Genomic DNA, 25,780 nt, shown 5'->3' with positions numbered 1-25,780 from the left:
TCACCTTTAGGTTTTACAGGTTGGTACTCTTGGAAGGCTGATACCTGCAGTAGTTTGGTGAGCACCAGTGTTTTCAATAAAGCGTACCACAGCATTCAGTATACAGTGGCCAATGGATACAAGTAAAATTATGGAAAAGAGGAGGGGCCCGACCAGGGCAGGAAGCCAGGATGCCCAATCCATGAGATCCCATCCTTTCCATTGCTTGATACTTTCCTGTTGTCTACCTTGAATTCTTTCCTTGAGTTCCTTAACCTTAGTTGTAACTATTCCTGACTGGTTTATTAAATAGCAACATTCCTCCCCCATAAAGATGCAAGTCCCTCCTTTTTTTTTTTTTTTTTTTTTTTAAGTGAGGAGGTCAAAGGCTTGCTTATTTTGTAGGGTCACTGCCTCCAGAGAGTTTATTTGCTTTTGTAAGGTTACCAGAGAATCTGCCACCTGTTCCATGTCTTCATTTATCTCTTGAGATAGTCTATGGTATAGTCCTATAGATGAACCTATGCCCCCATTCCAGTTCCTATTCCTGTCCCAATTCCTGTGCCTATCAGAACGGGTAGAAGGACTGCCTGTTTAGCCTGGGACTTGGGGCTAAAGGCTGGTAGGAGCTGATCTTCAGAGTATACAGATATCTCTGGGTTTAGGAAGACAGAATAACATATCTGAGTCCACTTGGCCTCTAAGCATCCATAGGACAAATTAAAACACAGATAGAACAGCCCTGGGGTTGAACATACAGTTGTATTTATCTTTAAGGTTATATTTCTTCCACATAGAGAGGTACCATTCATAACTTCAGGGACTGTACAGATTAGATTGTCAGCATTTGTGAGATGGACCCCAGTGGCCAGGAGTCCAATTAAGACAGAGGTGTTGGTTTTGAGATTTTCAGGATATTCCCAGGTCAAAGGGATGGGAGTGGCTAAGTAAGCCCTTCGGCTAAGGGGCAAGCACATCCAGCAGGTTTGGCTGTGATTATCTATTTTATGGAGAACTTGTAGTGTTGGCCCAACGCTGGAGTCAGGAATTGGTAAACATCTGATTGAGGGCTGAAAGTTTCAAATCATGGTAGGCTGCCAAGGGAGTGGTCACCTTTATGGCTTGTATTACCCTATCCTGGGTATCCTTTATAACTTTTTGAAGGGTCCTGTCTTGCACCCTTCCCTCGTTGGAGAACCCCCATTGAGGAAGGTATGTGTAGCAAGCTTGTTTCCCTATCTGAAGGCCTTTGTTGTGACATGGGTTCCTGACATTTTGGGTTATCTCTATGGTCTAATACTTAGTCCTTGGAGCACCGGGTGACTGACAGAAAGTGGGTGTTTCTCCCTTGTGGCAATCTTTGTGGAAGGAGGTGAAGGCGCTGAACGCCCTTGACCCCCTTATTGTCATATAACAATTCTGGGGGCAAAGTGTGTAAGCATCAGTTGTGAGGGTGAGAGAGGTTATCATAGTATACAGGCAATACTTAATAATCCTCCCATAAAGAGGAGGTATGTGAGACCCGGCACGTATCTTTTGTCTCATGTCCAGCTTGTTGGTGCAGTCTTTAACAGCCCAACAGTAAGAAGCAAGATCAGGGCTGTGACACCAGTAAGGGGCAAGGGCTGGCAGAGTTGCATCCAAACCCTTGGACTAGGTTCAAGCATTGATTCCTCAAGCTTCTGCCATGCACAGGTCAGCCAGCTTCCGGGGTGTGACTGGGGCAGGGCTGGAGGTCTCAGGAGCCAGTTTCCCTTTTGAGGGTCAGTTTAAGTGGGTTGACTGGATCTGAATCACTTCGCCAGGTTGTGGGTTCTTCTGTGATGGCCTTCTTAACTCTGGAGTGATGGACCCATGGAGTAATACCTGAAACTTTAAGGGCTGTAGGAGTTGTTAGAATAACAGTATGAGGCCCAGACCACCGTGGTCTAAGAAGTTCCCTCTTCCAATCTTTGACCCACACAGAGTCTCCTGGCTAAAAGGGGTGAACTTGGGTCTCTAAGGAAATTGGGGCTCTCTCTATGGTGTATTTCTGTAACTTATTTAGGACTGCCTCCAAGGTCTGGAGCTGTTCTCTTATTCCCTTCTCTCCAATCTGGTGTAGGTCTCCTGAGAGTTTTCCTAAACATGGGGGGGGTCGCCCATATAATAACTCAAAAGGGGAGAATCCCAGTGCCCCAGGCATGCATCGGGCATGCAGGAGGACCAGCAGTAATAAATCTGGCCATGGGAGATTAGTCTCTTGGTGGAACTTAGCCAGGGTTTCCTTGAGGGCGTGATTCATTTGCTCTACTTTCCCTGACTCTGGGGTCGTTAAGCAGTGTGCAGTTTCTAGGTAATGTTGAGGGATTTTGTTAGGGTTTGTATAAGTCTGCCACAAATGCAGGTCCATTATCACCGTGTATGGTTAAAGGTAGACCAAACTTAGGCAAAATCTCCCATAGAAGAGCTTTGACCACTTTGCGACTTTGTTCCATTCTGGTCAGGAATGACTCGACCCGTCCCGAATATGTGCAGATTATTACAAGAAGGTACCTGAAACCTTTATTTGGTTGTATTGGTAAAGTCCACCTCTAAGTCTTCGAAAGGGGCAGCCTGCATCCTTTGTGTGCCAGGCAGGGGCCGTGGAGCTGACCAAGCATTGTTTTTGGCACACGTTACACATTGTTCACTGACAGCTTGGTATAATGTTGGCAGCTGGCTGATATAATAGTTCTTTTTGAGGAGGGCCTCTAGTGCAGTTGTTCCTAGGTGGGTGAGTTGGTGATATTCCTTCACTAAGTGTTTCCCCATAGACGACGGGACACAGATGTGTCCATTTGGCATGACCCACCATCCCTCTTTGCTTAGTATGCCCCTTCCGGTGGAGGCCCATCTTCTTTCTCTGTTTGTGTACAGGGGTGGGGAGGCTTCCCTCTGGGGCACAAGAGTCATAGTGTAGGTAGGAGCTTCAACTGGGTCACCACAGGTGGCCGCTCTGGCTGTTTTGTAGGCCAGGCGATTTCCTTGAGTTATGGGGTCGTCTCCTTTCCGATGTTCCTTACAGTGTAGGATAGCTACCTTGTCTGGCAGCCATATGGCCTCAAGAAGCTTCAGTATTTCTTCTTTGTTTTTGATAGTTTTCCCTGCAGCAGTAAGGAGGCATCTTTCTTTATAGATGGCCCTGTGTACATGCACAGTAGTGAAAGCATACAGAGAATCAGTATAGATGTTAACTCGTTTACCTTTGCTAAGGATGAGGGTTCAGGTTAAGGTGTACAGTTCACCTCGTTCTGCCAACCATCCTTCCGGTAATGCCTTGGCTTACAGAACTTCAGTGGTTGTGGTTACCGCATATCCTGCTCTTCAGCTGCCCTCTTATAAATAGATGCTCCCATCGCTGAACAGGGTGATCTCTGGACTTGTTATAGCCTGGTCTTGGAGGTCTGGGAAGCTGGCATGGACTTCATCCACTACTTTGGAACAGTCATGGTCGGGTTCTGCCTCTTCCATGGGAAGGAAGGTGGCCGGGTTTAGTGTTCTTACTGTTTCGAGAGTGACCATTGGGTTTTCATAGAGAAGGCCTTGGTATTGTGTCAGCCGAGAATTGGAGAGAAAACAATATCCTTGGGTGCTCATGAGGGACATAACTGCGTGTGGGACCTTAACATTAAATATTTGTCCCAGTGTGAGTTTGTCTGCCTCCTTGATGAACAGGACTGTGGCTGCCAGCACTCTGAGGCACGGTGGTCATCCTGAAGCCACAGGATCAACTGTTTTTGACAGGTAGGCCACTGGCCATTGCCAAGGCCCCATGCTCTGATTGAGCACTCCAAGGGCTATTTTGTCCTTTTCATGTATGAAGAAGTTAAAGGCCTTTCTATTCCAGGCAAACCCAGGGCTGGGGCTTGTCCCAGAGCCAACTTTATTTCTGTGAAAGCAGCCCTTGCCTCCTCAGTCCATGCTAGGGGCTCCCAGTCTGGCCCTCCCTACAGGTCATACAGTGGCCTTGGTATGGCTGAGAATCTGGGAATCCAAATGCGACAGAACCCTGTGGCCCCTAAAAATTCATGCAAGCCTCGTTTTGTTTGGGGCTGTGGCAGTGTGGTGATAACTTTCTTCCTTTCTGGCCCTAGTTATTTTTTCCTTTTGTGAGCAGGAAGCCTAAGTATCAGACTTGCTGCTGACAAATCTGTGCCTTTTTCCAAGAGGCTGGTACCCAGAGTAGGATAAGAGCTGCAGGAGGGCCTTGGTACCTTTCATACAGTCTTCTTGGGTGTCTCTGGCAAAGAAGAGGTTGTCTACCTATTGGAGGAGGATACACCATGTGGTTTCCCTCAGAAAGTTGGTGAGGTCTGCAGCTAGTGTTTCTCCAAAAAGAGTGGACGAGTTTTTGAAACCTTGGGGAAGTTGTGTCCAGGTCAGCTGCATGTGGCACCGTGTAACAGGCTCAATCCAGTCAAAGGCAAACAATGGTTGATTTTGAGGAGTCAGGCATTGGCAGAAGAAAGCATCCTTTAGGTCGAGGCATGTAAACCATCTGGCTGACCCCAGAATTTGGCTGAGGAGAGTATACGGGTTCAGAACCACTAGGTGTAAGGAAACAGTCACTTTGTTAATGGCCCTCAAATCCTGTACTGGTCAGTATCCTCCTCCTGGCTTCTTGACTGGCAAGAACAGGGTATTACAAGCCAATTGGCACTCAATTAGAATACCTGCTTCTCTGAGCTTGGTCAGGTGCTCTTGTATACCCATTCTAGCCTCGAGTGGAAGTGGGTACTGCCTTTGTCTCTGAGGTTGGGCTCCAGGGATCAGGTCAACAATGACGGGGGGGCCCGATTCCAAGCGAGTCCAGATGGGTTATCTTCAGCCCATATAGAGGGGAATGTAAGCCTGAATTCTGAAGGGCTACAGGGTAAGGTCTGGGCACAGAATAGTCTCCATTCTTCTTCCCTTGGCAGGGTAATCGCCAAGATCAGGTTTTCCTTCTGCCTTGGGTTTAATTGGAGGCCAGTGTGTCCAGTGGGTTCAAAAGTTATCTGTGCCCCAAGTTTGAAGAGATCTTTGCCCAGGAGAGGAATCGGGCAGTCAGGTAAGTAGAGGAACTCATGCTGGACCTTGTGACCCCCAAGTTCACATTGTTGAGATTGACAGAAGGGTTGCTACATCACCCGTGTCCCAGTATCCCAAAATATGTTTGCCATCTTTTGTCTTAATGGCACCACTGGGGAAGTAACAAGGGAGTATTCAGCCCCAGTGTCAACCATGAAAGTTATTGTTCAGCCCCCTGCCTTCGTTTTGACTGTGGGTTCATGGGGGCCAAGAGAGAAAGAGGCTGGTCCTCCTCAGTCTGATTCTACCCCAGCCAGACCAATGAGGTTCTTGCCTCGAGGTTCCTCCTGATATCAGCTGGGTTTTGAGGGCCCCTTCCAATTTGGACATTCATTCTTCCAGTATCCCTTCTCTCTGCAGTATGCACATTGGTCTCTTGCTAAGGGGGCTCTGGGCTTCCCCCCTTTTGGTGGTTGGGGTCTTGCCATCTTTGCAGTGTCTGTTTCTTTTAGTGCTGGTGAGAGAAGGGTGGCCTTATTTTGTAGTCTTCTCTCCACTTATCTTTCAGCTGCGACTTCTCAGTTCATGAAAACTTTATGGGTGACCTCTATCAGCTGAGTGATATTCATCCTGGAAAGCCCTCCAGCTTCTGGAGTTTTCTTCTGATATCAGGGGCAGCCTGTGCCACAAAAGAGGTATTTACCATCTGTTCACTTTCTGGTGCCTCGGGGTCAAATGGGGTGTATACACAGTATGCGTCACATAATTTTTTACAGTAGTCTCCGGGAGACTCCCCAGGATGCTGTGTGACTGATGATATTTTGGCCACATTCATGGGCTTTTTGGCTCCAGCTTGAACTCCCCAAAGGAGGGCTTTCTGGTATCTTCAGATGTGGGTCTGTCCTTCTTCTGTGGTGAAATCCCATGTTGGGGATTCTTGAGGCCCGGCAGCTTGAGCCCATACAGCAGGGTCATTGATCCCCAGAGGTGTGTGATCTTCTAGGTATTGTTGTGTTTCTCTCATTCTTCTTCTTTCTTCTGTATTAAACAGAGTACAGAGTAACTGTTGACTATCTTCCCAAGTCAGTCGGTGGGTCTGGAAGAGGGACTCCATCAAGTTGACCATTGCTTGTGGCTTTTCAGAGTATGATGGAGTGTTGTGTTTCTAATTGAGGAGGTCGGTTGTAAAGAAAGGCTGATAATACATCATGGAAAGGCTGGGCTGGACTGTTCCATCCTCATTCTGTCTTTCAGGCTCTCTCGTCTCCCTTATCGACATTTGGAGAGCATTAGGTCTGGGTCTGGGGCACAGTCTGCTTGCTGGCCCCTGTGGGGGAGGGTTCTCTGCATCCAAGAGGGGAGGGGAGATGGGTGGCACTGACTGCCAAGGGGACTGCGGTGGCAGTGGTGGCGCCAATTGCAGCCATGGAGGCGGAAAGACAGATGGGGGAGGAGTTTCAAGCTCAGGGGGATGGAGGAGGGAGCATGACGAGTCATAAGGAGGTGGAAAGACAATATTTTTCTCCATGTCTCCTTTAAATATTAGAGGAGCAGTGCGTTGCTTCTTTGACTCCCTGGGTGAGCCTCCGGATAAAGTGGCTAAAACCTTTGCCTGCCTCTGTTTGCTAATGATGAATCACACCCAAGACGGGGGATTTCAGGCAATTTCAAGCCAGGAGTCGATGTATGGAAATTGATCAGGGTGACCTGGGTTCCCAGTGACTATTAGCCAAACCCAGTGCACTATTTGAGCATCTAATGTCCCTTCTGGGGGCCATCCTACATTGAATATGGGCCATTCTAGTTCACAAAAGGTCCTTAACTTCCTGGGTGTCATTTTCACCCCATAATTGCCTGAAAATTCCTTTTTAAATTTTTGAGCATGACTTCTAAAATCGTAGGCTTACTCTGTTTTGATCCCATTATTAATTTCTTTCTTGTGTTCAGTGTCGCAAAGACAGACAAAGGGAGGGTATCCCCTCAGATGAGAGGACCAATCAGATACTCCTCTGGTCACATTCCCGAGGGAAACTTTAGGTGAGGTGTGGCCGTAGTGGACTCAGCTTTGTGACTTGTGATTGGAATCTGATCTGATACTGCCCTAGCCCTTATACTCTCACCAGAACATAAGAGAGCCCATTCAGACTTCATAGCCTTTTGGGGACCTTAAGGGTGCCCATCCGTGAAGCCACAAATTCAAACTCGGCTGGCAAGCCTGACCGAGCTGCACATTCTCACACACACACACACACACACACCAGAGTCTATTACATTCCCTCCCACAAAATTTTCTACCTGTGAGACCTATTAAGGCTTCCAGGGATTGATCAGGTCCCCCTTCCACCCTTTTGGGTGGGCCTTCTTTGGGGCCCCAGCCTTACCGGTTCCGACATCGGGTCCAGGTCCTCATCTACCAGGTCTCTTTGAGTCTGGCAGGAACAACGGAGCGGGGCCTGCCTGAGGCAACTGAGAAGGAGACTATGGAAATTCAGGCAGGGTGTGTGCTTTCTCCCTTGTGATCCCTCACTCCTTCACCACCTTGCCGTTCTCCCAAACCTGTGGCAACAATAGGCCAGCGTGGTTGGGTTTCCAGGTCAGGGAACCAAATATGTTAGGGAACCAGGCTGGAATGCTGGTGGAAAAACCAAGGGACACTGGGAGATCAGTCACTTGGTGACACTTGGTGGGACACTTGGTGTATCAGAGATTTATTTAACACCAGCAGGCTCAGAGGAGACTGTTTCTCCAAAGTTCTGATCACTGAATGCAAGTGGAGAGGGTAATTTATAGTCATCAGCTTCCATATTCGTGGGGGTTTTCACGTGTGCAGCAAACAAAGGAAGACGAACCAGGAAGAGGCATCTCTAAGCTAGAGACCAGAGTCTGTTTTAGCCCTGTTGGCCATCTTTGACGTACTTTATTCACTTCTCCAACAATTACAAATCTTAAAATTTTATTTATTCAACGAAGGTGGCAATAAAAGATCCTAAAGGTGAATGTATAGCATTATATAGTTGTTACCAAAACCTATCTCCTTTAACATTGAGAAGTTTTAACTAAGTAATCAAAGACCTGATAAAGATGAAACCTAAAACTTTGGTTTTCCTGGAAGACAAGCCTTTGTTTGCATTGTCTTATCAAGAGCAGATCAACAGTCCAAGAAAACTTTGTCATTTTAGCAGAGAGAAAAGCAGAATCTCAAACAGATACCAGTGTACTTTTAAAATTCCATTCATCTCAACCTTAGTCCATCCTGAGCACACATAAAATTTCTTTCCAAAGATTTCCCTTCATGAACTTTCGACAACTTTTCTTTGCCTTTGAACTTTGTCCCAAAGCCATTTCTCTCCAAATAACCAGTATCATTTAGGACAAAATTACTTTCTTCTATCCTCAACAAAAATGTATTTTCATTAAAAAAAATAACATTTACTTATTATTGAGAGACAGAGAGTGACAGAGCATGAGCATGGGAGGGGCAGAGAGAGGAGGAGCCACAGAATCCGGAGCAGGCTCTAGGCTCTGAGCTGTCACCACAAAGCCCAATGTGGGGCTCGAACCCACAAACCACGAGATCATGACCTGAGTCAAAGTTGGATGCTTAACCAACTGAGCCATCCAGGCGCCCCATGTATTTTCATTTTTTATATCTTTTTTACATACCTATTACTTTCCTACATACAAGGTTGCTTTTCTTATTTCCATCAGTCTTAAGTACATTTAGCAGAATTTTAGCTCTTAGGAAACCTTAGTCTCCAATTGAGGACTGAGTAACCAACTGAGAGGTATTTACACCAGAATTTTCTTAGATAGTAGATTTATTAACCAATTAAGTACAAAGCATGTTTTACAATAGGTCCAAATAGCCTTAATTTCTCTGCAATAAGAAGTTAAAAACACAAACCTATGTTCAGTAATCAAAACTTTAGCAATTGATTCTATTTGGAAAAGACCTAGATGTCCAAGAGGGTGCACTTTACTCCTTGACCTTGAGGATGGAAGGAGGAGCCAATGGTACCTGAGGCACTGAGGAGGGTATAGGAACCAGTTATGTAGACCACTCTCAAGTTGGTGCAGAAACATCAGGGGGAGGGGAAAGCAGAAGAGGAAAGGTGCCAATAGAAGGCAGAGAAGGAAAACCTAAATCAAAACCTTAACTCAGACAGAGGAGCAGACACCATGTTTTTTTTTTTTTCCATGAAAGTGGAAATATGGAGATAGGTTCCGGAAGATGGCGGCGTAGGAGGACGCGGGGCTCACAGCGCGTCCTGCCGATCACTTAGATTCCACCTACACCTGCCTAAAGAACCCAGAAAACCGCCAGAGGATTAGCAGAAGGGAGTCTCCAGAGTCAAGCGCAGACGAGAGGCCCACGGAAGAGGGTAGGAAGGGCGGCGAGGCGGTGCGCGCTCCACGGACTGGCGGGAGGGAGCCGGGGCGGAGGGGCGGCTCGCCGGGCAAGCAGAGCCCCCGAGTTGGGCTGGCAAAAGCGGAGGGGCCAGACAGACTGTTCCGACAGCAAGCGCGACTTAGCGTCTGGGAGGTCAGAAGTTAACAGCTCTGCGCGGAAAGCGGGAAGGCTGGAGGACAAAGGGAGGGAGAGCTGCTGAGCCCCCGGACGGCAGAGCTCAGCTTGGCGGGGAACAAAGGCGCCAGCGCCATCTCCCCCGCCCATCCCCCAGCCAAAATCCCAAAGGGAACCAGTTCCTGCCAGGGAACTTGCTCGCTCCGCGCAAACACCCAACTCTGTGCTTCTGCGGAGCCAAACCTCCGGCAGCGGATCTGACTCCCTCCCGCTGCCACAGGGCCCCTCCTGAAGTGGATCACCTAAGGAGAAGCGAGCTAAGCCTGCCCCTCCAGCCCCCGGGCACCTTGCCTACCCACCCCAGCTAATACGCCAGATCCCCAGCAACACAAGCCTGGCAGTGTGCAAGTAGCCCAGACGGGACACGCCACCCCACAGTGAATCCCGCCCCTAGGAGAGGGGAAGAGAAGGCACACACCAGTCTGACTGTGGCCCCAGCACTGGGCTGGGGGCAGACATCGGGTCGGGCTGCGGCCCCGCCCACTAACTCCAGTTATACACCGCAGCACGGGGGAAGTGCACTGCAGGTCCTCACCACGCCAGGGACTCTCCAAAATGACCAAACGGAAGAATTCCCCTCAGAAGAATCTCCAGGAAATAACAACAGCTAATGAACTGATCAAAAAGGATTTAAATAATATAACAGAAAGTGAATTTAGAATAATAGTCATAAAATTAATCGCTGGGCTTGAAAACAGTATACAGGACAGCAGAGAATCTCTTGCCACAAAGATCGAGGGACTAAGGAACAGTCACGAGGAGTTGAAAAACGCTTTAAACGAATTGCAAAACAAAATGGAATCCACGATGGCTCGGCTTGAAGAGGCAGAGGAGAGAATAGGTGAACTAGAAGATAAAGTTATGGAGAAAGAGGAAGCTGAAAGAAAGAGAGATAAAAAAATCCAGGAGTATGAGGGGAAAATTAGAGAACTAAGTGATACACTAAAAAAAAATAATATACGCATAATTGGTATCCCAGAGGAGGAAGAGAGAGGGAAAGGTGCTGAAGGGGTACTTGAACAAATTATAGCTGAGAACTTCCCTGAACTGGGGAAGGAAAAAGGCATTGAAATCCAAGAGGCACAGAGAACTCCCTTCAGACGTAACTTGAATCGATCTTCTGCACGACATATCATAGTGAAACTGGCAAAATACAAGGATAAAGAGAAAATTCTGAAAGCAGCAAGGGATAAACGTGCCCTCACATATAAAGGGAGACCTATAAGACTCGTGACTGATCTCTCCTTTGAAACTTGGCAGGCCAGAAAGGCTTGGCACGATATCTACAGTGTGCTAAACAGAAAAAATATGCAGCCGAGAATCCTTTATCCAGCAAGTCTGTCATTTAGAATAGAAGGAGAGATAAAGGTCTTCCCAAACAAACAAAAACTGAAGGAATTTGTCACCACGAAACCAGCCCTACAAGAGATCCTAAGGGGGATCCTGTGAGACAAAGTACCAGAGACATCACTACAAGCATAAAACATACAGACATCACAATGACTCTAAACCCATATCTTTCTATAATAACACTGAATGTAAATGGATTAAATGCGCCAACTAAAAGACATAGGGTATCAGAATGGATAAAAAAACAAGACCCATCTATTTGCTGTCTACAAGAGACTCATTTTAGATCTGAGGACACCTTTAGATTGAGAGTGAGGGGATGGAGAACTATTTATCATGCTCCTGGAAGCCAAAAGAAAGCTGGAGTAGCCATACTTATATCAGACAAACTAGACTTTAAATTAAAGGCTGTAACAAGAGATGAAGAAGGGCATTATATAATAATCACAGGGTCTATCCACCAGGAAGAGCTAACTATTATAAATGTCTATGTGCCAAATACCCGAGCCCCCAGATATATAAAACAATTACTCATAAACATAAGCAACCTTATTGATAAGAATGTGGTCATTGCAGGGGACTTTAACACCCCACTTACAGAAATGGATAGATCATCTAGACACACAGTCAATAAAGAAACAAGGGCCCTGAATGATACATTGGATCAGATGGACTTGACAGATATATTTAGAACTCTGCATCCCAAAGCAACAGAATATACTTTCTTCTCGAGTGCACATGGAACATTCTCCAAGATAGATCATATACTGGGTCACAAAACAGCCCTTCATAAGTTTACAAGAATTGAAATTATACCATGCATACTTTCAGACCACAATGCTATGAAGCTTGAAATCAACCACAGGAAAAAGTCTGGAAAACCTCCAAAAGCATGGAGGTTAAAGAACACGCTACTAACGAATGAGTGGGTCAACCAGGCAATTAGAGAAGAAATTAAAACATATATGGAAACAAACGAAAATGAAAATACAACAATCCAAACGCTTTGGGATGCAGCGAAGGCAGTCCTGAGAGGAAAATACATTGCAATCCAGGCCTATCTCAAGAAACAAGAAAAATCCCAAATACAAAATCTAACAGCACACCTAAAGGAAATAGAAGCAGAACAGCAAAGGCAGCCTAAACCCAGCAGAAGAAGAGAAATAATAAAGATCAGAGCAGAAATAAACAATATAGAATCTAAAAAAACTGTAGAGCAGATCAACGAAACCAAGAGTTTGTTTTTTGAAAAAATAAACAAAATTGACAAACCTCTAGCCAGGCTTCTCAAAAAGAAAAGGGAGATGACCCAAATAGATAAAATCATGAATGAAAATGGAATGATTACAACCAATCCCTCAGAGATACAAACAATTATCAGGGAATACTATGAAAAATTATATGCCAGCAAATTGGACAACCTGGAAGAAATGGACAAATTTCTAAACACCCACACTCTTCCAAAACTCAATCAGGAGGAAATAGAAAGCTTGAACAGACCCATAACCAGCGAAGAAATTGAATCGGTTATCAAAAATCTCCCAACAAATAAGAGTCCAGGACCAGATGGCTTCCCAGGGGAGTTCTACCAGACATTTAAAGCAGAGATAATACCTATCCTTCTCAAGCTATTCCAAGAAATAGAAAGGGAAGGAAAACTTCCAGACTCATTCTATGAAGCCAGTATTACTTTGATTCCTAAACCAGACAGAGACCCAGTAAAAAAAGAGAACTACAGGCCAATATCCCTGATGAATATGGATGCAAAAATTCTTAATAAGATACTAGCAAATCGAATTCAACAGCATATAAAAAGAATTATTCACCATGATCAAGTGGGATTCATTCCTGGGATGCAGGGCTGGTTCAACATTCGCAAATCGATCAACGTGATACATCACATTAACCAAAAAAAAGAGAAGAACCATATGATCCTGTCAATCGATGCAGAAAAGGCCTTTGACAAAATCCAGCACCTTTTCTTAATAAAAACCCTTGAGAAAGTCGGGATAGAAGGAACATACTTAAAGATCATAAAGGCCATTTATGAAAAGCCCACAGCTAACATCATCCTCAACGGGGAAAAACTGAGAGCTTTTTCCCTGAGATCAGGAACACGACAGGGATGCCCACTGTCACCGCTGCTGTTTAATATAGTGCTGGAAGTTCTAGCATCAGCAATCAGACAACAAAAGGAAATCAAAGGCATCAAAATTGGCAAAGATGAAGTCAAGCTTTCGCTTTTTGCAGATGACATGATATTATACATGGAAAATCCGATAGACTCCACCAAAAGTCTGCTAGAACTGATACATGAATTCAGCAAAGTTGCAGGATACAAAATCAATGTGCAGAAATCAGTTGCATTCTTATACACTAACAATGAAGCAACAGAAAGACAAATGAAGAAACTGATCCCATTCACAATTGCACCAAGAAGCATAAAATACCTAGGAATAAATCTAACCAAAGATGTAAAAGATCTGTATGCTGAAAACTATAGAAAGCTTATGCAGGTAATTGAAGAAGATATAAAGAAATGGAAAGACATTCCCTGCTCATGGATTGGAAGAATAAATATTGTCAAAATGTCAATACTACCCAAAGCTATCTACACATTCAATGCAATCCCAATCAAAATTGCACCAGCATTCTTCTCGAAACTAGAACAAGCAATCCTAAAATTCATATGGAACCACAAAAGGCCCCGAATAGCCAAAGTAATTTTGAAGAAGAAGACCAAAGCAGGAGGCATCACAATCCCAGACTTTAGCCTCTACTACAAAGCTGTCATCATCAAGACAGCATGGTACTGGCATAAAAACAGACACATAGACCAATGGAATAGAATAGAAACCCCAGAACTAGACCCACAAACGTATGGCCAACTCATCTTTGACAAAGCAGGAAAGAACATCCAATGGAAAAAAGACAGTCTCTTTAACAAATGGTGCTGGGAGAACTGGACAGCAACATGCAGAAGGCTGAAACTAGACCACTTTCTCACACCATTCACAAAAATAAACTCAAAATGGATAAAGGACCTGAATGTGAGACAGGAAACCATCAAAACCTTAGAGGAGAAAGCAGGAAAAGACCTCTCTGACCTCAGCCGTAGCAATCTCTTACTCGGCACATCCCCAAAGGCAAGGGAATTAAAAGCAAAAGTGAATTACTGGGACCTTATGAAGATAAAAAGCTTCTGCACAGCAAAGGAAACAACCAACAAAACTAAAAGGCAACCAACGGAATGGGAAAAGATATTTGCAAATGACACATCGGACAAAGGGCTAGTATCCAAAATCTATAAAGAGCTCATCAAACTCCACACCCGAAAAACAAATAACCCAGTGAAGAAATGGGCAGAAAACATGAATAGACACTTCTCTAAAGAAGACATCCGGATGGCCAACAGGCACATGAAAAGATGTTCAACGTCGCTCCTTATCAGGGAAATACAAATCAAAACCACACTCAGATATCACCTCACGCCAGTCAGAGTGGCCAAAATGAAGAAATCAGGAGACTATAGATGCTGGAGAGGATGTGGAGAAACAGGAACCCTCTTGCACTGTTGGTGGGAATGCAAATTGGTGCAGCCGCTCTGGAAAGCAGTGTGGAGGTTCCTCAGAAAATTAAAAATAGACCTACCCTATGACCCAGCAATAGCACTGCTAGGAATTTATCCAAGGGATACAGGAATACTGATGCATAGGGGCACCTGTACCCCAATGTTTATAGCGGCACTCTCAACAATAGCCAAATTATGGAAAGAGCCTAAATGTCCATCAACTGATGAATGGATAAAGAAATTGTGGTTTATATACACAATGGAATACTACGTGGCAATGAGAAAAAATGAAATATGGCCTTTTGTAGCAACATGGATGGAACTGGAGAGTGTGATGCTAAGTGAAATAAGCCATACAGAGAAAGACAGATACCATATGGTTTCACTCTTATGTGGATCCTGAGAAACATAACAGAAACCCATGGGGGAGGGGAAGGAAAAAAAAAAAAAAAAAAAGAGGTTAGAGTGGGAGAGAGCCAAAGCATTAGAGACTGTTAAAAACTGAGAACAAACTGAGGGTTGATGGGGGGTGGGAGGGAGGGCAGGGTGGGAGGGAGGGCAGGGTGGGTGATGGGTATTGAGGAGGGCACCTTTTGGGATGAGCACTGGGTGTTGTATGGAAACCAATTTGACAGTAAATTTCATATATTAAAAAAAAAAAAAAAAGATATAGAAATAAAAAAAAAAAAAAAAAAAAAAAAAGAAAGTGGAAATATGGAGTCCACATCAGGCCAGAGAAGACCAGGAATTTCCCCGGAACAAATGGAGTTTCAGCAACTGCTTGGGAACATTCGTTAAAGTCCCCATCCTGAGGTAGACTAACCAAAGTTGGTTCCAATTATAGCTGTTAACCTGGGAAATGAGGGAAAATCCCTCACATCTATTAGGCAGAGGAACAGGGAGAGAGAGAGTCAGTGTCCCCTTCATTCTGATTCTATCTCAGGCAGACCAATAAGATTCCCTTCTCGAAGTTCCTCCTGATATAGGCTGGGTTTCTGGGACTTTCCCTGGTTGAGACATTTATTCTTTTAATGTCTTTTCTCCTTGCAGTAGGTTCTTTGACATTTTGCTAAGGAGTTCCTGGGCCTCCCCCCTTTTGGCAGCTAGACCTTCCCCATCCTTTTGTCATGGCTCTCTTGTGCCTCGGGTGCAAACAGGGTGTAAGCCTGGCATAGTTCCTCATAATAATCCCTGGGGGAATCCCCTTGCTGCTGGGCATATTCATGGGCTTTCCAGCCCCTGCTCTGATCCCCTGGAGGAGAGCCTTTTGGTACCAGCAGATGTGGACCGGCATCTGGAGAGCATCTGTGCCAGGACAAGGGCACAATCTGGCCACTGGTCCTTGTGGGGGAGGGTTCTCTTGGTCCTGGAGGGGAGGAGAGATGGGCGGCACATCCCGGGCTGGAGGAGAGACAGACGGGGGAGGAGTTTCAAGCTCAGGGGCAGGGGAGAGGGATCCTGGTGAGTCATAAGGTGGCAGAAAGATGGGATCTTCCTCCAGGTCTCCTGCAAATATTAGGGGAGCGGTGGGTTTCTTCTTAGGTTCCCTGGGTGAGTCTCCAGATAAGGCAGCTAAAACCTTTGCCTGGCCCTGTTTGCTATGGATTAATCATACCCAAGTGGAGGATCTCAGGCAATTTCAAGCCAGGAGTCGATGCATGGAAATTTATCAGGGTGACCTGGTCTCTGGAGACAACATGCCAGATGTAGTGGACCATTGGGACATCCAAAGTTCCCTCAGAGGGTCCTCTTACACCAAAAGTGGGCCATTCTAACTCACATAGGGTACTTAATGTGCCGGGAGTTATCTTCATTCCATAGTCTCCCAAAAAACCCTTCTTTGCTCTGTCCCAACCCCAAAATGTTCCCCTGAGGTGGAGTCACAAAGACAGACAGAATGAAAGGGGTGCCTCGTCTAATGAGGAGACCAGTCAGATGCCCATCTGGCCATGTCCTGAAGGAACTTAGGTGATGCTTAGCCATAGCAGTCTCAACTTTGTGACTTACAATTGGAAACTATTCCAATGCCACCACAGACTGTGTGCCATTCACCATGGAATGGCAGACAGACCCACTCAGACTCCGTGGACTTTTGGGGACCTTAAGGGTACCCGCCCATGGAGCCACAGAATCCAACTTGGCAGGCAAGCTAGAATGAGTCGCACATTCACACTCACATATATACCAGAGTTTATTACATTCCCTCCCAAAGAATTCCTACCTGTGAGACCTCTGAGGTCTCTGGTGAGTGATCAGGTCCCCCTTCCACTCTAGCAAGTGGTCCTGATTAGATTGGGTCCCAGCCTTACCGGTTCCAAGGTCGGGCCCAGCTCCCCACCTGCCAAGTCTTCTGGAGTCTGACGGGAATGGCGGAGCAGATACTGCCTGAGGCAACCAAGTGGGAGACTGCTGAAATTCAGTCAGGGGGCACCTTCTCCCTTGCTATTCCTTGTTCAGTCACTGTCTTGATGTTCTTCCAAACCGGTGGCAACAATGGACCAGCCTGGTTGGGTTTCCCAGTCACGGAACCAAATATGTTATGGAACCAGGCTGGAATGCTGGTGGAAAAACCAAGTGGCACTGGGAGATCTTGGTGTATCAGAGATTTATTTAACATTTGTGGGCTCAAAGGAGACTATTTCTCCAAATATCTGAGCCCCAAATGAAGGGGGGAAGGGTAATTTATAGTTGTCAGCTTCCATATCTGTGGCGGGTTTTTTGCACGCGTGGCTAACAGGGCAAGAAGAATCAGGAAGAACCTGTCTAAGCTAGAGACCAGAGTTTCTTTTAGTCCCATTGGCCATCTTATGGTGTAAGACTTTATTCATTTACCCAACAATAGAACCTACTGTTACAGGATTCCTTACCTCAATACCCAGAGTTCATTTTCTCACCCCTTTGAAGAATGAAGAGGTGGACACAGAGTGAAATGAGCAGCAAGCAAGAGTTTTATTGTTTAGAGTCAGAAAGTACAAAAGCTCTCTTTGCAGAGAGGGGACATTCAGGGTTTTTGTTGGCACACTTCTATTCCCCCTTTTTTCTTCACAGGTTTTAACCTTATTGGCTTGATAACTCAATGTGCTGGGTTGTTTATTCCTGATGGGCTCAATTTCATCATGTTAGGAGTCAGACTATGGTCTTACCTTCCCTTGTCTCTCATATAACATAAGTTTTATGGTTTATTTATTTTAGTCAGGTATTTTGTCAAATTTCTCAGGGGAATCTTACAGGGAGTAGATGGTGTTTGTTACATTCTTAAAAGGAACCTTAAACCTGTGGGAGTTTGCTCCTGGTCAGGTGTTTCCAGCATTGTTTTAAAATATGTGTTTTTCCCACCTAGGGACTTCAGGTCCTTACCTTCCCTATTTAGCACTATCTTTCCCTATCATACTACCAAGACGAAATTACTGAAGAGATAAAAAAAAAAATGGGAACAGACATATAACAAATAAGGAGATTGAATCAGCAATCAAAACTTGTCAACAATAAAAGTCCAGGACCAGATGGTTTCACTGAAGAGTGCTGACAAATATTCAAAGAGAAAATGCCAATCCTTCTCAAGCTCTTCCAAAAATTTGAAGAGGAAGGAAAACTTCCAAACTCATTTATGAGGCCAGCATCAGACTTATACCAAAGCCAGAGATGGACACTATAAGAAAATTACAGGCCAATATCCCTGATGAATATACACCCAAATATTGTCAAAAAACTACAGATTGAGTTCAACAGCACATTAAAAGTATCAAACACCGTGACCAAGTGAGATTTATCCTGTTATGCAAGGACGATTCACCATGCAGTAATCAATCAGTGAGATACATCATAGTAAAAGAACAAATGACAAAAAACACACTGATCATCTCAATAAAGTCAAAAAAAGTATTTGCAAATTTCAACACATTTTAGATAAAAACCCTCAAACAACTTTAAATGAGAGGAGATTAGCTTAACATACCAAAGGTCACAGGAAATTCTAATATCATAATGAGGTGACAACTGAAGGCTTTTTGTTAGGATCAGGAACAACTCAAGGATACCATGTCTTACACTTTTTTTTAAACAAAATACTGGAAGTTTTAGCCAGTGCAGTCAAGAAAAAGACATAAAAGGCATCTAAATTGGAAAGGGAAAAATAAATTATCTCTTTCAGCTGATGTTATATACAGAAAATACTATTTTTTTCATTTTTATAAAATTTATTTTCAAGTTAGCTAATATACAATATAGTCTCGGCTTCAGGAGTAGATTCCCTTCATTCATTACTTACATATAACACACAGTGTTCATCCCAACGTGTGCCCTCCTCAATGCCCATCACCCATTTTCCCCACCCCCTGAACTCCCCCACCCCCATCACCCCTCAGTCTGTTCTCTGTATTTAAGAGTCCCATTAGTTTGCATCCCTTTCTGTTTTTATCTTATTTTTCCTTCCTTCATCTGTTAAGTTTCTCAAATTCTATATATGAGTGAAATCACATGATTCTGTCTTTCTCTTGCTGACTTATTTTGCTTAGCATAATACCCTCCAGTTCCATCCACATTGTTGCAAATGGCAAGATTTCATTCTTTTTCGTTGCCGAGTAGTATTGCAATATACCACTTTCCCTTTATCCATTAATCAATCGATGGACATTTGGGCCCTTTCCACAATTTAGCTACTGCTGTTAGTGCTGCTGTAACATTGGGGTACATGTGTCCCTATGAATCAGCATTCCTGTATCGTTTGGATACATTCCCAGTAGTGAAATTGCCGAGTCATAGGGTAATACTATTTTTAATTTTTGGAGAACCTCCACACTGTCTTCCAGAGTCGCTGCACCAGTTTGCATTCCCACCAACAATGCAAGAGGGTTCCCCTTTCTCCATATCCTTGCCAAAATCAATTGTGTCCTGAGTTGTTAATTTTAGCCTTTGACTAGTGTGAGGAGGTATCTCAATGTGGTTTTGATATGTATTTCCCTGATGATGAGAGATGGTGAGCATCTTTGCATATGTCTGTTTGGCACCTGGAGGTCTCTTTTGGCAAAGTGTCTATTCATGTCTTTTGACCTCTTCTTCAGTGGATTATTTGTTTTTCTGGTGTTGAGTTTGGCATGTTCCTTACAGGTATTTTATATTGACCATTTATCCAATATGTAATTTGCAAATACAACATTCCATCAGTGGCGCTTTACTTTTGTTATTTCTTTTTCTGTGCAGAAGCCTTTTATCTTGATGAGTTCCAATAGTTTTTTTTCCCCTTGTCTTCAGAAACATGTCAAGTAAGAAGTTGCTGCAACAGAGGTCAAAGATATTGCTGCCTGTTTTGTCCTCTAGGATTTTGATGTTTTTTTGCCTCACATTTAGGTCTCCCATCCATTTTGAATTTATTTTCATGTATGGTGTAAGAAACATGTTCAGGTTAATTCTTCTGCATGTTGCTGTACAGTTTCCCAGCACCATTTGCTAAAGAGACTCTCTTCTTTTCCATTACATACTCTTTCCTGCTTTGTCGAAGATAAGTTGGCCATACATTTGTGGGTCCATTTATGGGTTCTCTATTCTATTCCAGGGGTCTATATGTGTGTTTTTGTGCCTATACTATACTGTCTTGATGCTTACAGCTTTATAATGAAGGCTAAAATCCAGGATTGTCATGCCTCCAGTTTTGGTTTTCTTTTTCAACATTACATTGGCTATTTGGGGTCTTTCTGATTCCATACAAATTTTAGGATTGTTTGTTCTAGGTCTGTGAAGGATGCTAGTATTATTTTAATAGGGATTGCTTTGAATGTGTAGATACTTTGGGTACTATTGACATTTTAAGAATATTTGTTTTTACAATCCATGAGCATGGGATGTTTTTGCATTTCTTTATGTCTTCAATTTCTTTCGTAAGCTTTCAATATATAAATCTTTTATCTTTTTGGTTAGGTTTATTCCTAGGTTTCTCATGGTTTTAGCTGCAATTGCAAATGGGATTGACTCCTTGATTTCTCTTTCTGCTACTTCATTGTTAGTGTGTAGAAATATAACCAATTTCTGAACATTGATTTTATGCATTGTGACTTTCCTGAAATCATGTATCAGTTCTAGCAGGCATTTTGTGTGGAATCTTTCAGGTTTTCCACATAGAGTATCATGTCATCTGTGAAGAGTAAAAGTTTGACTTCTTGGCCATTTGGTGCCTTTTATTTTGTTTTGTTATCTGATTGCTGAGGCTTGGACTTCCAAAACTATGTTAACCAACAGTGATGAAATTGGATATCACTTTCCTGTTCCTGATCTCAGGGAGGAAGCTCTGTTTTTCCCCATTGAGGATAATATTAGCTGTGGACCTTTCATATATGGTTTTTATAATGTTAAAATATGTTCCTTCTATGCAGACTTTCTTGATTACTAAGAAAGAATGCTGTATTTTGTCAAATGCTTTTTCTGCATGAATTGGCAGGACCATACAGTTCTTATTATTTCTTCTACTAATGTGATGTGTCATGTTGATTGATTTGTGAATAGAACCAGCCCTGACGCCCAGGAATGTATCCCACTTGATCATAGTGAATAATTCTTTTAATATACTGTTGAATTCGATTTGCTAGTATCTTGTTGAGAAGTTTTGCATCCATGTTCATCAGGCATATTGGCCTGTAATTCTCCTTTTTAGTGGGGGTCTTTGTCTGGTTTGGGAATCAAGATAATGCTGGATTCATCAAATGAGACTGGAAGCTTTCCTTCTGTTTCTATTGTTTGAAACAGCTTGAGAAGAATAGGTATTAACTCTGCTTTAAATGTCTGGTAGAATTCTGCTGGGAAGCCATCTGGCCCAGGACTCTTATTTGCTGGGAGACTTTTGATAACCGATTCAATTTCTTCACTGGTTTTAGGTCTGTTCATATTTTCCATTTCTTTGCATTTGAGCTTTGGTAGTGTGTGAGTGTCTTAGGAGTTTGTCCATTTCTTCTAGATTGTCTAGTTTGTTGGCATATGATTTTTCATAGTATTCTCTAATAATTGTGTGTATTTCTGTGGTGTTGGTTGTGATCTCTCCTCTTTCATTCATGATTTTATCTATTTGGGTCCCCTCGCTTTTCTTTTGGGAAGTCTGGTTATGGGGTTATTAATTGTTTCTTCTTTCAAAAAAACCAACGTTTAGATTCATTGATCTGTTCTACTGTTTCTTTTGGATTATTTAGTGTTTACCTCTGCTCTAATCTTTATTATTTCTGTTCTTCTCCTCGCTTTGGGCTTTCTTTGCTGCTGTCTTTCTAGCTCCTTTCAGTGTGACATTAGGTTGTGTATTTGCGACCTTTCTTGCTTCTTGACACAGGCCTGAATTGTAAAGTATTTTCCTCTTAGGACAGCCGTTGCTGCATCCCATAGGGTTTGGACTGTAGTGTTTACATTTTCATTTGCTTGCATATATTTTTACATTTCTTCTTTAATTTCCAGGTTGGCCCATTCATTCTCTAGTAGGATGTTCTTTAACCTCCATGTATTTGGGGGCTTTCCAAATTTGTTCTTGTGGTCGATTTCAAGTTTCATAGTATTGTGATTTGAAAATATGCATGGCACGATCTCAATCCTTTTATACTTGTTGAGGGCTGTTTTGTGACCCAGTATGTGATATAGTTTGGAAAATGTTCCATGTGCACTCGAGAAGAATGTGTATTCTGCTGCTCTTGGATGTAAAGTTCTGAATATAGCTATTAAGTCCATCTGGTCCAATGTGTCATTCAGAGCCGTTGTTTCCTTATTGATTTTATGCCTAGATGATCTGTCCTTTGCTGTCAGTGTATTAAATTCCCCTACAATCACGGTATTATTATCTATACATTTATTTATGTTTGTGATTATTTCAGTTTCTTCACATTGGGGGCATAAACATTTGCACTTGTTAGCTCTTCTTGATGGATAGACCCCTTAATTATGACATAATGCCCTTCTTCATCTCTTGTTACAGTCTTTGTTTTAAAATATTGTTTGTCTGATATAAGTATGGCTACTCTGGCTTTCCTTTGACGTCCATTAACATGATAGGTAGTCCTCCATCACCTCACTCTCAGTCTGCCAGTGTCCTGAGGTCTAAAATGAGTCTCTTGTAGACAGCATATAGAAGCACCTTGTGCTTTTCTTTTCTTTTTTTTCCTTTTTTCCCCATCCATTCTGATACCCTATGTCTTTCGATTGGGGCATTTAGTCCATTCACATTCAGAGTGATTATTGACAGATACGGATTTAGAATCACTGTGTTATCTGTAGGTTTTGTGTTTGTGGTGATGTCTCTGGTCCTTTGTAGTCTTTTCTGCTTCCCACTCACAGAGTCCCCCTTAGGATCCTCTGCAAGGCTGGTTTAGTGGTCATGATTTCCTTTAGTTTTTGTCTGTCTTGGTAAGCCTTTATCTGTCCTTCTATTCTGAATGTCAGCTTTTCTGGATAAAGGATTCTTGGCTGCATATTTTTCCTATTCAGTACATTGAATATTTCCTGCCACTCCCGTCAGGCCTGCCAAGTTTCAGTGCAAAGGTCTGCTACTACCCTCATGTGTCCACCCCTGCAGGTTAAGGCATATTTTCCCCTAGCTGCTTTCAGAATTCTGTCTTTATCCTTGTATTTTGCCAGTTTCATTATATCTCGTGGTAATTATCTGTTTTTGTTGATTCTGAAGTGAGTTCTCTGTTTCTCTTGGACTTGGATCTCTGTTTTCTTCCCCAAATTAGGGAAGTTCTCAGCTATAATTTATTCAAATAAGCCTTCTGCTCGTTTCTTTGTCTTCTTCTTCTTCTGGAACTCCTATGATACAGATATCATTTCATTTCTTGGGATTGCTGATGTCTCTAATTCTCCCCTCATGGTGTAGTAATTTCTTTTCCCTCTTTTTTTTCAGCTTTATCATTTTCTATAATTTTATCTGGTATTTCACCTATGCTCTCCTCTCTTTCCATCCTCACTCTCACTGTATCTAGTTTATTTTATATCCCGTTTGTATCATTTCTTAATTCATCATGACTATTTCTTAGATCTTTGATCTCTGCAGCAATAGATTTTCTTCTGTCTTGTAGTCTTTTTTCAAGCCCGGCTATTAGTCTTATGACTGTTATTCTAAATTCTTCTTCAGATATATTGTTTATATCTGTTTTGAGCAATTCTCTGACTATCATTTCTTCCCTGGGTTTTCTTTTGAGGAGAATTCTTCCGTTTCATCATTTTGGCTACATTTCTGTCTTTTACTTGTTTTTGATAGCTTGTTATGTGTCCTGCACCTGTGAGTACTACTATATTAAAAATGGTCATACACTGCCCAGGGATTGGCACTACAGGAGGTGTTTTGGAGTGTGTTTCATGCTCTCTGTTGTTGCATATTTGGGTGCTCTATCCCACTGGTCAGTCCTCTGTAAACATCATCTTTGCTCATAGTGGTGGAGTGCTTGGACCTTCCACCAAGTGTGTTTTTATTTGTTCCTTGGAGTAACCCTGAAGAAAAGGAAAGGGCCACGTATATATCCTGTACAAAGAGAAAAATGAAAGAAATGAAAAAAAAAAAGTCCTGTAGAGCATCAAAGAAACTAGAAGGCTTCATCCAGAGTGAGGGAAAGGGAAGTAAATAAAAATGATATACAGAAAAATCATAAAAAAAGAGTAAAATTTTTGATTAAACAAACAAGCCAAACAGAGAAGTGTATATATATGTGTATATATATATATATATATATATATAATTTATATGTGTATATATATATGTGTCTGTGTGTGTATATGTATATATACATATATATATATATATGTATATATGTATTTGTGAGGTCTGTTTTGTGACCTAATATGTAATCTATCTATTATATTGTATATAATAATACTTGACCAAAAAGCAAATCAGAAAATGTGAGCCTGATTACTAAGGAAAAAAAAAGAACAATAAAAAGTTTTGGGTAGAAATAAAAAGAGGAGTGAAGAGGGAAAAGAAATTTAAAAAAAAAGAAAAGAAAATAAGAAAAGAAAAGGTAAATAAAAGAAAATAAAACAAAAGAAAAGAGAAAAAAAGAAAGGAAAAGAAAAGAGAAAAAAAAGAGAAACAGACTAACTTACAAAAACACTGGACAGTTGTCTGTTGATGCCTGGAACCAGTGGCTCTGCTAGTCTGGAGCAGAGGTCATGTGGTTCTCTCAGTGTCAGTCTCAATCCAGTAGATAAGCAGTTGCCAGGTACAGAATGGCGGGGTTTGGTGTAAGCAGGTCCTGCCTCTACTGGTGGTTTGTGTTCTGTTCCCTGAAGCCCTTCCTTCCTGGTGATGGGGAGAAAAATAAGAGGGTGCTGTCCCTGTTCTCTAGGATTGGTAATTTCGTGTTTCATATTTAGGTCTTTCATGCATTTTGAATTTATGTGTATGGTGTATGAAAGTGGTCCACTTTCATTATTTCCATGTTGCTCTTCAGTAGTCCCAACACCATTTGTTGAAGAGACTGTCTTTTTTGCATTGCATATTCTTTTGTCCTTTGTCGAAGATTAGTTGACCATATAGTTCTGTGTGCATGTCTGGGTTTTCTAGATTGTTCTATTGATTTATGTCTATTTTTTTGCTAGTACCACACCATCTTGATCACTATAATTTTGTAATATAACTTGCAGTCCAGCGCTGTGATGCCTCCAGCTTTGCTGTTATTTTCAAGATGGCTTTGGCTATTCATGGTTTTATGTTTTTCCATACAAATTTTTGGATTATTGGTTCTTGCTCTGTGAAAAATGCTGGTGGTATTTCTTTGGGAATTGCATTGAATGTATAGATAGTTTTGGGTAATATATGCATTTTAACACATCTGTTCCTCCAATCCAAGAGCATGGAATATTTTTCCATTTATTTGTGTCATCTTCAATTTCTTTCATCCTTGTTTGCGGTTTTCAGAGTGCAGATATTTTCCTTCTTTGGTTAGGTTTATTTCTAGGTATCTTATGGCATTTAATGCAATTGTAAATGCGATCAGTTTCTTGATTTCATTTTCTGCTTCTTCATTATTGGTGTATAGAAATGCAACAGATTTTTGTTTGTTGAATTTGTACCCTGTGACTTTATGCAATTTGTGTATGAGTTCAAGCAGTTTTTTTGTGAATTCTTGGGGTTCTATATAGAGTATCATGTAATATGTAAATAGTGAAATTTAGATTTCTTCCTTGACAATTTGGATGGCATTGATTCTTTTTACTTGTGTAATTATTGTGTCTAGGATTTCCAGTAGTATGTTAAATAACAGGCGTGAGAATGGACTTCCCTGTCTTGTTCCTGACCATAGAAG

This window comes from Panthera tigris, chromosome X, assembly GCF_018350195.1.
Source record: "Panthera tigris isolate Pti1 chromosome X, P.tigris_Pti1_mat1.1, whole genome shotgun sequence".
Classification (NCBI taxonomy): domain Eukaryota; kingdom Metazoa; phylum Chordata; class Mammalia; order Carnivora; family Felidae; genus Panthera; species Panthera tigris.
This window is presented reverse-complemented; position numbering follows the sequence as displayed.